At 36.2% G+C, this 15,741-nt stretch overlaps 1 protein-coding gene across 3 annotated transcripts in view; it reads left to right on the top strand.

The window, feature by feature from the left end:
* Positions 1-15,741, top strand: part of Hts (hu li tai shao) — a 42,644-nt gene that overhangs the window by 4,905 nt on the left and 21,998 nt on the right. The window contains exon 1 of one of the 3 annotated variants that reach the window (XM_064130207.1): positions 8,476-8,544. The exons of the other annotated variants lie outside the window; for them this stretch is intronic. The gene's annotated coding sequence lies outside the window, so the exon portion shown is untranslated. Of the gene's footprint in view, positions 1-8,475; positions 8,545-15,741 lie in introns of those variants that run through there. 3 annotated transcript variants of the gene reach the window in all.

Here is a 15,741-nt window from a genome sequence, read left to right as displayed (position 1 = left end):
GTAATGATTGCAGCGCATGCGTACTTGCATTCTGAATGAGAAAAAAAAGGGACCATCGTTGGGAGTAGTGTAAACTACCGAATACTCCAGTACAATACACTGGTGAATTGCATAAGGCGCAGGTAGTAGTTCTCCTTCTCTCCCGCAATTTCAATATTTTTTTTTTTCTTCATTCCGTGCTTGTGTGCGTGACCTCGTCCAAGTGCATCCGTTGTCTTTATTTCCTTTATTTCGCCTCTCGTCCACTACATGGGAATTTGGCCGTGACTCTTGATAGTACTTACATTTTCATTAAGAATCTTTCTCTATAAAGTGAAGATTGGAGAAGTGAAGTAGAAACTAGCGGAATTTGCGTCTACAACAGACAGTATTTCGCGAATTTGTTATTTTTTTTTTTAGATACTTTTTTCTGGTGGCATGAATTATTAAAATTTTATGGTTTTGTTTAACGGGTTAATCTTGAATTATATTATTGTAAAATGTCTGGGGAATTGCAGACCCCTGGAACTTGAATGGAAGTTGTGATACTCGATGACAAAAGTAGGAATTCATTTTACCAAGAAAATCCGAGTTAAGGTACTTGGATATTTTTAATTTCGATGTTAGAAGGCTTTGCACTCCAATATATAGACATTCGTTTCTTCTGAACATATTTTATATTCGGAATCTTGTTAAAATGAAGATTTAGTTGTCAACAATAGGTAAAAAGTCATGCAGATGTTCAATTACAGACCAAGAATGTGAAATTATTTTTATGTTTAAATCGTGGGATTAAATTTCTTCTGACAATTGCATAAATTCTAGCGGTTATGTGCGTGAAATGAAGTTAGAGAGATACATAATACACTTTAACTCATGAGTATGGCATAATCTACGTTCATTGAAGTTTTGTCTTACTATTGTAACAAACAAGGGTGCATTAACCTCGACAAACGGTACCTGAACGTTTCCGGGATATTTCAAGCCTATCTGTTTCCACATCTTCCCCTCAGTAGTTCTCGAATTTTTGTCGCATTATCAATTCACCATTCGTCTCTTCAGCACAAAAAAAAAAAGGATAACATGTTGATAAACGAGGAATGATCGGAGTCGAGTCAGCATTTCCATTCTCGTTTTTCATTTTTTTTAATTTCTTGTTTTGTTTTTTTTTTCTACACTGGCCTTTGTCAATTATTTTTCCACGATGATGCCATACACAAAGATAGGTACTGTGATGTGCGAACGGTTTTGAAAGGCACCGTTACAAACCACCGCTGGGTCGAGCCAATTAGCACGAATCTAGCTGAGTTGCACTGGAGAAACCACTGCAACTTGTCTTTCATGGGAATCACCAAAAAGTCTTTCATTATTCAGTAGTTATTCGTCAGGGACTACGTTTCTTTCATACTAATGGACTGAGACGTCCTTTCATGGAGTGAAGACCTTCCACTTACGTCAGACTATTTTATTCATCTGAATTTCAATTCAATTTAGACTTTGAATTGCTGCAATTAGATGATTGGAGAGAATTGAGTGATTGTGACAGGAAAATCTTGATAATGTTTCCTGGTTTATGTGATATATATTCAAATTTATAGAGCTGCAAAATTTTTGTAGCTCTAGTCGTTGTTTGCAAAAAATTTCGAATTGTCTTTAACTCTCTAGATATTCAATAAAAACCAGGCGACAATATTAGAGTTGTTATTATTTTTTTAACAGAAAGAAACTATTATTTTTTATGACCTCAAATTCAGTGTTATCGGGTGAATATCACTGTCTGTATGATAACACAAGAGGTCCAAAAAATTTTTTCCGAAATTCTTTGTGCTCCTTTTCAAAGTTTCAGTGATGAAAAATTGAAATGAGAAAATCAAACGGCATGAAATAACTTCAACTGAAAGATTTAAAATGTGTTTCATCTTGGAACACATGAAGTGATCTAACGCCATTGAGTGGATTATAAATACCCCAGTGAACGTGACCCAGTCTCCCATCGAAAGACTCCGTGAGAGGAGCGTTTACGAGGCGAATCTCAAGTGCCAATGATCATCAATAGGTTCAACCTTCATCTACTCTTCTGCCTTCATTTTTAGGGCATGAATAATTCATAGATGAATGTTAACGATGCACAATTTCGTTTCTATTTGAAGACTTGTGGATTCTAGATATGGTCATTCTGGATATTTGTGCTGTAAATAATTTGGAATTTCCGTTTCCTTGGACTTTCGTGGAAAGATCAAGAAAGAATTTTTTTTTCGTAGATTTTTCGGATTTTATCCTTATCTCTTGCCTCTTCTCCCTTCCTCTCAAAAGAAGAAAAGCTCTTGTACCGCACTCATCAAAGGACGAGGGACAACCCAACTTTGAAGGAGAACCTGCTCAGGTACAATCGTCTCCTTTTACGAGACTGCAACACGGCAGTGAAACTCCCAGAGACAGTCAGAAAATGTGAGGGTGCAAATTCCGCATGCTAATGCCACCAAATCGAGACTAGAATATTTCAGGACTCTCGGGAATATTTTAGAAATTTTTAGAAATTTTGTGATTGAATTGACTCCATCATTTTGCAAAATTTCCAAAAATTCCAGAAAGTTATTTAAAAAATCCAGAATATTACATCAATTTTCTGTGGGAAAATTTTTACGTTTACGTTTAGTTGTGTTGTAATTTCACTGGGCAATTACCCAAAAATTACCTCGCGAATCTGAATATTTCCGAATGTTTCAGATAATTTATGTTTAAAACCTAAATATCGATGACAACACCACCGAAAATTGGGCCACCGTAAATCGTTCCGGCAAATGCACTAGTCATATGAAATACAAATAATCGAAATGTCATTTGATTCTCTCTGGGGCTTCGTTCGCGGTTACAAATGCACATGAAATAATATCCCCCGAGCGATACACGAGCTTCTCATCCAAATCACATGTCTACGTCACGCCTGTCTCACTCCTTTACCTTAAATATTTCATTTATTTTCTCCTGCTCGGCCGTGAAATGTGATAATAATCACAGAGTCGTATTTCCGTGATTAAAAAATAATCGTTAAAAATTGTAACACAATAACTCGGATCACGATAAAGCTTCTGTTAATCTGGATTACTTACAAGTGTGATCGAATATTTCATTAATCCAAAATCGACAAAATGGATCGTTTAGTTAATTTATTCTCAATTGCTGAGGGCAATTTGTGGTTATAATCGTGGAGAACAGACGAAACATTCAGTCATCGAGGAAGAATGTGGAAATTTATAAATAGACAGTGGAAGTTGTTGATCATTTTGAAAAGGAACATACAACGAATATAACATTCGACCTGAATGCAATCATTGATGCATACGAAGTGCGATAACGAACTGCCTGAACTAGTACTCTATGTCTGAGTGTGATAAAGTGACGATGACCTCAAGTCTCTCGTGCGAAAAATCCTTATTTATTTGAATAATGAAGTCACGTGAAATGAGTGAATTTAGCTACATCACTTTGGTCTTTGTGAAGATCATATAATTTCTATTGGATTATGGATAGGGATTGTCTCATTAATATAAAAACGATTTAACAATCAACTTTAATTATTTATTATCGCATGCAGAAGGGATATCTTTCTGGTATGATGTCTCCAGATCAACTGACTCTCAGTGACCAAAGATGTCACACTCTAGACCCATTTGACAAAAGGCCCTTGTTCATTCATTCCTTTCTGTTTCTTCTCTGGTTCTATTTATTAAAACCATTCTAAACATTTCGGTACTGTTTGGAGAAAAACTATGAAAACTATAACATACTGAGGTGGACTGAAAAGAGCTATAGACAGAGGATTCATTTTTGTCCACACATATCAAGTACTCAATAATTTCGTTTTACAAAGAGGAAACAGAGTCTTTCAAAAAATGCAGACATGACTGTATCCCCTGAACAACTACAAGATCTGGGATAGTTAATGAATATTAAATCGAAATCGAAGACAGATATCACACTTATGTTGAAGTTTTCTAGTAGAGGAATTGAGAACTGGAAAAAAATCTAGTTATGGAAATTCGTTATTTCCAGTAGATTCCGAAATCGTTTAACAACTTCATTATTTATTTCTGTTCTCAAATTGTTTCACATCAAATAAATTAATAGTTTTTCAAATGTTCCCTTGATCCAGATAGAAATTTCATTAGTTAGATATGATCATTACGCAGGTAATCAAGATTTGATTTGATTCAAATTATTTTTTATTTGGGTCAAACACATCGGTTTATGTAATGAAAATCGTGGCATTGAAGTTTATAAATGTTTTTTAATTTTCTATAAATATATTTCTCAATGGAATATTGGATAGGAGACATTTACAAATTTTTTCTAATTTAAATACACAACGTTTTTGACTAGATGTCAAGAAAGATGATAAACTTTCTGGTTGAGTTGGAGAATTCACGTTGATGCCTGTCTAAATTTCTGGAGTGAAGTGATGTCTCAATAGAAAATGTGGTTTTAAAATCAACGCAAAATTCAGTAGTAACACGAGAAAAGAGTCAAAGTTGGTTTGGACTTTGTTGATGAAAAAACATCAGGGTAGCCTTTTAATTGCCGGGGATTTCACCGTGATTTCAGGAAAATAGAGTCGTTATCGTGGTTGTCGGAGTCATTGTACCGCTGGGGGTCTAAGAATAATCCCCCGAGCATCGAATGGCACGCGAGGGCTTTCCAAGGCTTCCATTTACCTTTACGTGATATCCACTTCACTAAGAATTTAATAATTTCCCTGGGAAACCGATCGATCATTTAACAACTGAGGGTTAAAGTGAATCGGATATTCGATTTTAGATGCAATCGACAGATGCGCGTCTTGGATTCCAGTCAGTTTATCCTGACTCAATTTATGGTTATTGCTTCACGGTTCTTTTGATAGTTGGATGGGTTATCGAAGGGGAAACCGAAGGCTCTGAGTCATTCGGAATGTTTACAAGGCAGATGAAACAAATACGTATTCTATTCTTATAAGGAACGTTTTAGAGGTGAAAACAGGAAAAGGGAATTAATCTTTTGTTTGTGTGTTTCATTAGTTTGGGGTGAATCCTTCCTCTTTCTCGGAGGGGGTGACCAGTTAGGATTTAGGTCTTGAACAGTGACACATTAATTAAATCAAAATACTACATAGATTTAGCATAAAAAGGATATGTAAACAGAAAACATTTTAGAACACTAGGAATTTTTTAAAGAATGAAAGTGTATTTGATTCAAAATTCCAAAAGTTGAAAATTTTATAATTACGATTTCCATAAAAAGGGAGAATAAGTCTTTAATTTCGAGTTTCCTACTGGACAAAAAAATATTCCTTCATGAAGGAGAGGGGTCTGCTTCATAACAGGTATTTGCAGTCTGATGTACTGCCTCGTGTAATGATTCGCCTGTTGAGTAAAATATTTTTTTATTATAAGATGCAAATAGATTATTCACGATCAACAATTTGAAATTTGAATCAATCCATTTATTTTTCTCTCATCGTACCAGACTCTTCAAGTTCTGAAGACTCTTTACTAAACCCAAAACTTTTTTTCTTTCTCTCTGATCTTGAAAAAATCGTGGGTACTGTTGATTATTTTATAACGTTCCACAATATTTCATGATAAATTTTGAAAGACGAGATATGATGAAAGCCAAAAGGGGAAAAACATAACGGACTTCTGACCGCAGTCAGTCGGAAAGTATCGATCGACCGCTGCCTTTTTCTCCTTTTTCTTTTCAACTCGTACCACCACAGAATAACTCCTCCAACCGCTGTTGGGTTCATGGTGTTCCAATTAACAAGTTGAGGATCGTCTGGATTACGTGGAAAAGGATAAAAAGCTTTTAAAAGAAGGGAAATGTGAAAAAAAAAAATTAACTACTGGGGGACCGCAGATGCAGCATCGGTTTAGCTCCCTGAAGTTCAGGCGGTTATAGAGGCTCATGATTTTTTTTGTACGTTCAAATGCACCGTTAAGTCAGGAATGTTCAAACCACTGAGATTTTCCTCAGCTATTGATAAATTAAATGAATTGCCCATCTGACTCTAATGTTTAATGAAATCCGATAAAAATTCAAAATCAGTTTTGCTGAGTGTCTGAATTTGCGAGGGTTAAGACAATTTTAAGGCGAAATTTTATACAGATGTCATTTTACTCTACAAAAAATTTGCTCTAAATATTTAAATTCCGAAATTTTAAATAAAGAAGTATGACAGAGTGAATGCCAACAGATTGTCTTTTAACATGAATATTTGTAAGGAAGTAATATATCACCATAGATAAAGCACGTGAATAGTGAGATAATTTTCCACATGAATTACACGTGTGAAAAATTGTTTATGTCATTTTAACGATTTTTCTGATGACGCTGACAGGTAGGACATACTGTCTCCATCCATGTCTACAACGATCGATCGATTATATTGTCTAGACGAGCGTCATGAGACTTGTTTCTACGTGATACTTTCGCCTGATATGTCGAGAATGGTCATTACACTAGAGGATTAAAAAAAAAAAGATACAAGGTAGCACGCGACGGGGATGATTGTGGGTTTCAGATAGAAAATTCTCACTCGTACGTGCGCGCTTCAACCAGAATTTCATTACATACAGAAAAAATTGATTGCACGTGAACTACGCAGATGAAAGAATTCATTTCGCTTTGAAGAAGTATTTGAGGGGTGATTTTCTGGTGGATAAAGGAAGGACAGGGGTGAGGGAGAGGGGAAAATTATTCCGAGTACTTCTCGGTTTCAACGTGATTATGCTTTTATCTTAAATCTCATGCAGCTGTTTTGCCTTTTCGTATTTTACGAGTTGTGTTCATACTACTGTGCATTTCCACGAGGAAATCACTTGAGGTCAAGTTTCATGGTTGTACCTGGTTCTTTATCATCGCATACAAATTTTAACATATAGAGAAAACAAATTCTTATGAATCTTATCGCAAGTTATCCGTCTTTTGATGATCAGGACATCGTAATTCTGTCAGTTAATGTAGAAAATTATGGAGTATTTTTTTACCTTCTTCAATGAATTACATAAGACTCACAATTTGGTAAAATCGTATCATATTTCCCGATAGTTTATAATTGTAAAAATTCCATTATTTGTCCTTGTGGTATCGAAGCTTTACCAACTGAATGTTGAATTGGACAGGTTTCTCTGTCAAGATTCATTTATACCATATTATAATTTACAACGCAATAAAATTATATCGTTTGACATTTCAATGACTCATGTATATGTACATGACAACCCCTCATATCCCCGCGTTTTCGTCCACCGGAAGTCAACGACGGCTGTCCGCAATTAACCGGGCTTCCGACTTCCGTCTAAACCTTACGTTGGAATAATGCATATGCTCTGTGCATTTTATTACACGAAAATAGCACAGGAATTTACCCAGCGGTATAAAAATGAAGAAGAGAGAGACCACGACACACTCTTTTTTTTTTTACTTTCTATTTATTCTGCCTTCTAAAAATGACCTTCGATTCTCTTTACTTGCATTTGTTGCATTCTCATCTGCTCACGGCGCATCTCGAAATAAATCCCTCAACAGGGGGATAAAGATGAGGAACTCAAAGTTGAGAGGGAACCGTTTCTCAAGGGTCAATGAACCTTCTATTCCCTCGATTACTGCCATACACCGCGCGTTTGTCGTTCAGAATTTTTCTTCGGATGGATTTTTTAATCGTGCGAAGGGTTGTTTTTGTTTTATAATATTCATTATCTTGATGTTACGTGGTGAATCCAATGATGTCACCGGATGTTTGAGGAATCTCAATGGGTCACTCGATCAAGGCGAGTTCTCATTTGCATAATTAGCTTCCCTAATTCGTGAGGATTTATTTTTCGTTCAGGAATAAATTTATTTACAAATATTTGAGATATCATCTCATTTTTCAGAGGAATGGCCGTCAAGTTTTTTTGTTTTGGTCAAGAAAAATTAATGAATGCTGTCACGAAATTGAAATTTCATGGATTTGGAATTTTATGTAGAGGGGATAAAGGAATAACTATGGAATCGTTGAAGAATTGCTCAATTAACTTGAATTTTTTCGGATTTTTTTGTCCTGTGATGGAAATTTCTCAGTGACGTTCTGAAATTTCCACTTAAAAATTTGTGCCTATGCAGTTCACCTAATTAAGACAATATCTTCGTGAATAATGTATAAGGAAAAAATAGAAAATTAATCATTAAAAAAGACACAGTTCAAACAACTGAAAGTAATAACAGACATAAAAATCTAATTCTTCTATTCGTGAAGTCTGAAATAAATTCACCATGACTTTCTCATTGAACAATCTGGTGAAAAATAATGAAATCTTATCCGACAGTGATGCGCTCCAAATTCACCGAGATTAACACCATAAACAATGAGACGAGAAAATGAGAATAGAAGCCAGTGAAAGGAATCTCACCTCACACACTCTAGTTTCTGTACTCTTCATTTTTTGTTACTCGGAACCCATTAGTTGGTTTCACTTGCAGACATCCTGACGCACCGGGTGGATCAATAGTGTTGGGGGTCTCGGCTGGGCGACGCCACGGCGATACCAGGTACCTCCCTAGCCTCGTCCAACTGCACCAGTCCGTGGATATTCTCGTTCTCTGTTATAAATCCCGTTCGGTGAGCCCAGGAAGCTATGAATTCGGGTTAATCGTGCACTTCCGGCTTTGTGCATGAACTGGATTGAATTCTCTATGAAAATTGCGCAATAATAATCCTGAGATAGGAAAATTTTGCACTCGTGGAAGGAAAATCCGGAGTATAATTAATGTAGATGTAGGTGTGTGGGAGAGAGCTTGTTCGGGAGTCTGGCAAAAATGTGTGCAAAAGTTAACAAGCTGGTACTATTTTTTATGACATAAAATCACTTTTTTATATCAATCTGCCCTTCGAGAAATTCATGAACAAATTTTTTGTGCTTCGATTCTGGATTTTTGAAATTCCAACCACTTGGGTTCATCATTTTTGCAATTATTGAGAGAAACACTATTTATTTATTTGATGTGAATAAATTGGAGAGCAGAAATAAATAATGAAGTTGTTAAACGATTTCGGAATCTACCAGAAATAACAAATTTCCATAACTAGAGTGTTCTCCAGTTCTCAATTCCTCTACTAGAAAACTTCAACAAAATTGTGATATCTGTCTTCGATTTCGATTTAATATTCATTAACTATGCCAGATCTTGTAGTTGTTCAGGGGATACAGTCAAGTCTGCATTTTTTTAAAGACTCTATTGCCTCTTTGTAAAGCGAAATTATTGAGTGCTTGATATGTGTGGACAAAAATGAATCCTCTGTCTATAGCTGTTTTCAGTCCATCTCAGTATGTTATAGTTTTATAGTTTTTCTCCAAACAGTACCGAAATGTTTAGAATGGTTTTAATAAATAGAACCAGAGAAGAAACAGAAAGAAATGAATAAACAAGGGCCTTTTGTCAAATGGGTCTACAGTGGGAAATCTTTGGTCACTGAGAGTCAGTTGATCCGGAGACATCATACCAGAAAGATATGCCTTCTGCGTACGACAATAAATAATTAAAGTTGATAGTTAAATCGTTTTTATATTATTGCGACAATCCCTATCCATAATCCAATAGCAATTCGTTTTTGCTATTTTATATCGTTTCGATTAGCTCAGGATATGCTCCGGCTTTGAACTCGGAGGACTTCACATGAGGCAATGAACCTTCCCATTGCACCAAACCACCGGTACTTCAGTTGATGTGAGCGGTCTTATTCTTTATACGAATCGATTATCCTCATCTTTCGGATAAATTTAAAAAAAATCGGCGTAAGATTCTACGTGCTTTACGCAGTTCGCGGTTAACAAATGTCATATTTGCACTCTTGGGCGAAAACTAGGAATCCCGAGCGAAAAAATAGGAAATTTAGGAGCTGACGAATACAAGGGTTTCACTCCCACCCCAAAACATTGAGAAGCCACAGTATCCCCTCAAGATATCGATGTTATCGAGGAGGGCTGGTGAGAAAGCTGTAACTAATCCACTTATTTTATTCTCACCAAGCAAATCACACGCCCCTAACGCCTTATTTGCGATTTATATCGCATGCAAAATGAAACGCAGTGCGAATGCCCCAACGTCTTCATCCCGTTCTCACTCAATTTCCCCTCCATTCGATGCACCAGTTACTCTGCTCACCTCAATCGTTTGAAGAATAAAAGGGGAAATCAACGTTTGAAAATTATTCCTTTCCCTCTCTGATTAACGATTGCCGATTATTTCTGGTTTTTTTTTTACGTTGTACGAGAAAATATGGTTTTTAAAGGGCTTTGTAGGGCTCTCAGGTCACACGTGGGTGAATTATAAAGACGGTAGGAGAGGAGGTTTGAGTCGGCTCTTGTATCGTCACGTGGCGCCTCGCAATTTTCTCAGCCGAGTAACCTCTCAACCTCTCTCTTTCTAGCTGTATGGGGCTTGAAGTTACTCACGCCCAGCGTTACTCGTTAATGCACGTGGGCTGACGAGCCACGGAGAAGTGCACTTTATCCATTCTCTGGAGGAAGGATTTTTTCGTTTTCAATTTTTTCAATTCAATTGGTACACGAACAGAAATTTTGGGGGAAAATTAGGTCTCTTGAGGGCTAAATGTGAGACGAAGTGACGATTAATTACTTTTTAGATAAAGTTTGATTGGAATAATTAGACTTGGGAGGCTAACTTTTGGGATAAAACTAACCTTCTTCCCTCGTTTTACCCCCTGGGGTCTAATTTTTACCTACAATTTCATTCTGTGTAGTTTGTTGTTTACAATTTCCTCATTTTCCTAATTTTGCATTCCTCATACACATGCCTCTATTAGTTCCTTGCTTTCTAAAAAATGATGGATTTTTTAAACGTAGAGGGAGAATTGCGGGTATTCAAATATTTTAATAACATTTATTTAAATGATTTATCATTCTAAACTGTAGCCAACTGAGAATGAACATTATTGAAAATAATGGGAGGTTAAGGAACTAATATAAAGAATTCCTGGTTTATTGGAATTTAAATTAAATGCATTGTTCATATTCCATTTTTTCGGTGAATCAAAACCGAAAAATCAATGAATTTATTCATTAAAAAATCAATTATTTGATTCAGTTCCTTGCACGTGCTTATCAATGAAGTCTTTGAAATTAATGAGGTTATTAAAGATTATTTTAATAAGAACGGAAATTGAGCAATTAAGCATAATCATATATGCTATCAATGAATTTCTCCGTCATTTGTTAGAAGTTACCAGCAAAGTGAAATACACTCCTAATCTTATTTTTGAAAATGAATAGACGTTTTTCCTAGAGTCAGTTTTCCCTGGGAAAATTCAAATGAAATAATTCATAAATATAATAATGAATGATTAATTGATGAATTGTCTTAATAATTGATTTGATTAGTACAAATACGTACATATGATTTCTACAATTGAACGAAAGATCTCGTAGGCGTAAGGCTGCAAGTAGTGGGCAATGGACACGAGATATCTTTCCGATGCACGCTGACTCATCCCACATTATTCTGTAGAAAGAAAACGGGTCTTGAGTTTTAGCGCTTGGGTACTGAGCTTTTCTCTTTCTCTCTCACGTAAAGTAGGCTGGACTAATCGAGCGCCTTTCACTCAATGTTGATGCCCCGAAGAGTCTGCAGTCGATTACCTCAGCCAGTTTCAGAATTAACGATATACCATGATGATTTACAATGACCCTCTTAAATTCAATGAAAAAAAAAAATGGGCCTTTCGAATTGAAGTCTGAACACTTGGCAGTAAATAAATTACGAATCTCATTCCAGTTTATTTCAAAAGTGTAACTAAAATGGAGATAGATCTGGTTTCTGGGTGAAACGAAATTCATCACGAAAACTTGAGATATTTTTAAGTACAACGGAGATGGAGATTTTTTCCTTAAATTTTTTTAATGTCACCTAAGTGAGAGTGACGAATGATATTTTGACAAAAATCTTAAAATTATTTCGCAGTAATTTCATACTCATCAAATTACCAAAATCAAGTGCAATTGCTTGGTTAGAACAAGGGAGTAAATTATTAATGTTAATAACATAAGATCGGCAGAGTGAAATGACAAATAGTTGGCGCCATTTTCCAGGTATTTTTATGATCTCCAAAAAGAGACGTAACTCATCCGGATCGCTTCATCTAATCCCGAGATATTCAAGATTTAAGAAGATTAATCTTCCACCCTCATCAATTCTCTCGCTGTTCAAGTATTTTCTCCATTGAATAAAAAATTTTTGAAGGCGGTCTGGTGTTGAGTAATAACCCCTTAAACTTGTAGTGCTCACTCGTTCGACACCAAACGGTCCAAGTGCACTAGAGAATACCTGTTACCCCATTCTCGTCTGTCTAGTCTCGGTGAAGTAAGCCGTGACACGTCGACAGCCATTTCTCATCGATAATTAAAGGTTTCTCCGGATCGATGTGCAGGCTTCTGTTTTTGAGGTCAGTGATCCCTCCAGTACCCATGGACATCTCCGTGGGCCTCAGCTTGTCCTCTAGCTTTATCATCCCTCCCTTGTTCTCATGTGAGACAGGAAATGACGGTTATTTAATTACCGGAGTAATTAATTCATGGGATGGATGAAAATGTTGGAAGAGTCTGGTGGTGAAAACAATAAGAGTTGTTCATTGATTTCGTAAATATAGTGTGTAGCCCAGTTTTTACGCTGCAATAATCACAGTTTATCTAGGCCATGTACGTGCCTTTCAATACACTTGTTATATAAACATTCTGTTTATATCCACGGGATGTACATCTGCTGTTAGATGTCAAGTGTAAACATAAATAATGGATCCGATTTGAAACAGATTGGAACATTTTTATAATGCTCAGATAAAAGTAGTTAAAAAAATCACATGTTGCTAAAAAAACATGTTTGATCCAGGAAAATTGTTCCTAGGAGTTGGAATTTTTTTCTAACGAAGACTCCACCTATCAAATTAACTTGAAACTTTGGATTATTTGAGCATGAGAACGAGTTGTTCATCAGAATTTCAATTTACTCAACAGAACAATCACCTCATTTGTTTGTGATGACTCGACGTCTGTGTATAAAAGCCCCCAGAATCTCCAAAAGTGCAGAGCTTAGGGATTCGTTGGGGGTCATCTCAATTGCAGAAAACTGAGACTGAAGTAATGAAACATAAGCCAGGGATTTACTACTTAACTGTTTCAAAGCCTCTTTGATTCACGTAAACAAAAATAGCCCCAACAATTTCATTATAGTGATTCTATTGACAGTTAATGAGCCTCAATCTTCAGGATTAAATCTTCAGGAATATCAAAATCGAGAGGACAAGAAATTTTGAACAATAAAAATTTAGATAACAAAAGGATTTCCCATTGACTGAGTAAATTCCTTGAGGGGATGGTATGACCTGAAGATTGCTGTGGGATTTTGCTTTGCGGTTCTGATTAATGGCTGTGTGTATCATGAGTCTAAATATAGGTACTGATTGCCGGTATTCATGGGGTCTTGTGGTTGGTTCAGAGCTACACGAGAATACCACCAAAAAGCTGAGACATCAGAACCCGAAAATAACTCTCAGTCCTTCTTAACTCACTCAGAAAGTGAGAAAAAAGGCAAAAGGATTCGTGTATTCGTTTATTTGTTTATTCGAAAATGAAGTGAAAAAATGCCAATCGATTTTAATTCGAGAATTACTATCGAGTAATTCTAAATCTTGAATTGATTGAAGTGATAAGTCACGCGTGTTTCATACGATTTTTTTTATCACATGTAGTTGTTCAGTGGTTTCAGTCTCACTCTTACGCTCATTCGGGATTTTCGAGACATATCGGGATCAACTCGCTTTCTCTTTCTCCGGTTGGATCAACCCAATCCTCCACTCACACAAAAAAAACTAAAATTATTTAATTTAGTACTAAATCATTCCAATTCTCCTGTTCCTCCCAGATAAAAAAACGAAGCTTTAAAATTATTCACCGAATAAGTAAACCTCAAATTCCCCTTTGATTTTTTCTCTCGACCCCAGCCCAAAGCTATTCATCAAGAAATATATTCTCGTAAAAAAAATATTCACCCCTTCGAGCCCTTTCCCAAGTGCTTTTCCTTTCATTATTTTCATATCCTTATAATACTCCAGTAACTCAGTCGACATTAAGTTTTATATTTCTCTTCATTGTTAATTTATCCAGGCAATCCACAACTCTAAGAAGAGGCATCATTATGCCATTTTCATAATTAATAGAAAATTTCTACGAGATTTTTCGCAACGACCCCAGGTCAAAAATATTAAAAAAAACTTTTTCCAATCGTTTTCCAAGTTATCTATTCGACACCAATATTTACATTATTGTTCATTCTCCATTCATTCTGAAAACGGAATTCTAGACAAATATATCCTCAAATATAATATCTTTAAAGTTATTTCCGTTCGTCACTGTCTCCGAAAGATAAAAAAAGTCAAAATGATAAATATATTCATTGAACAAATAAATCGACAAGTCCCCTCTGATTTTTTTTTCCGACCCCAGTCCAAAGATATTCATCGAGAATCACATATATCCCCCCCTAAAAAAATAATATTCAACCGTTAGCACAACCCTTCGAGTCCTTTCCCAAGTGCTTTCCCTTTGTTTCAATGAAGTAGTAAGCGATGTTGTTTTTATCCCTCGTCGCAATAGCAGACTGTCGCCAGAGGGCCTCTGAGAGTGAAAAAAGAATCCAAGAGGGAGGAAATTTCAAGGGTTGCAAAGGTTCCAGGGGTTGGCAGAATTGGAGTGTTCTTCCTTCCATGAAAGTTACACCAAGCTGGATCCATTGTGACTGTCTGAGCTGCTGATAGCAGGGGGGGAGTGGAACGAATTGATTGTGTAGTGGTGACACGTGCTAGACAGAGCCCATGGTTTCTATTGATCCACTCTAGTTGCCATGCAGGTGATTCTGACCTCGAATGAGATGCCAGACCCATCGACACACTGACCAATGACTAATTCTTATCACCCAATGATCCATCACATAATCATTTGGGATTCATTAAGCTGATCAGTTTAGTTAATTTTGTTCATAGCTTTATGCTATTGGCATGTGATAACATTATTCGATATTTATTGAATGTCAAGGGGTTGGTGATTCCATTGTCTCGTGGAATCACTTCCGTTTTATCTCGTCTGTAGAGAAAATCGAAAAAAATATATACGAAGGCTGGAACGATTGGAGACTAAGGCGTGGCATCCTCTTGTCGCGTAACCGTTTGGTTATTATTAGCTCGACGCGTCGACGGATAAAATGCCCCATTTACGTATTAAAAGTGAGGAGTATGAACCCTGAGTGCACGTCACTGTAAAACATATGGGGGACAGGGGGGAGGGATTTATTGTAAGGAAAAGTTAGATAAGCTCTTGTTCCCTTGGTAGCATTTTGTTGAGTGGATTTTGACGTTTAGTGGGATTTTTCGTGTGATAAGGTTTTTACTAAAAAAGTTATCGCTACTTTTTATTCGGAAATCAGTCATTCTGAAGATAGTCTATGTTTTTAAGGATTTCCTCATATCGATATCGTTCTTCATTCCGGTTCTAGGGTCAATGCATGAGATTTCAGTTCAGATTTTTTACCGATTTAGTGACGAAGCGATAGAACGGTCTCCATGGAGTTATTGAGAAATATATATATATATATATATATGTACTAATCTAAGGGAGATAAAAGAAATTTTATAACGACATTTCTTTGGGGACGGAGTCATTTATCAAGGGAATCAATAGG

Source organism: Diachasmimorpha longicaudata, chromosome 1 (genome assembly GCF_034640455.1).
Source record: "Diachasmimorpha longicaudata isolate KC_UGA_2023 chromosome 1, iyDiaLong2, whole genome shotgun sequence".
NCBI lineage: Eukaryota > Metazoa > Arthropoda > Insecta > Hymenoptera > Braconidae > Diachasmimorpha > Diachasmimorpha longicaudata.
This window is presented reverse-complemented; position numbering and strand designations above follow the sequence as displayed.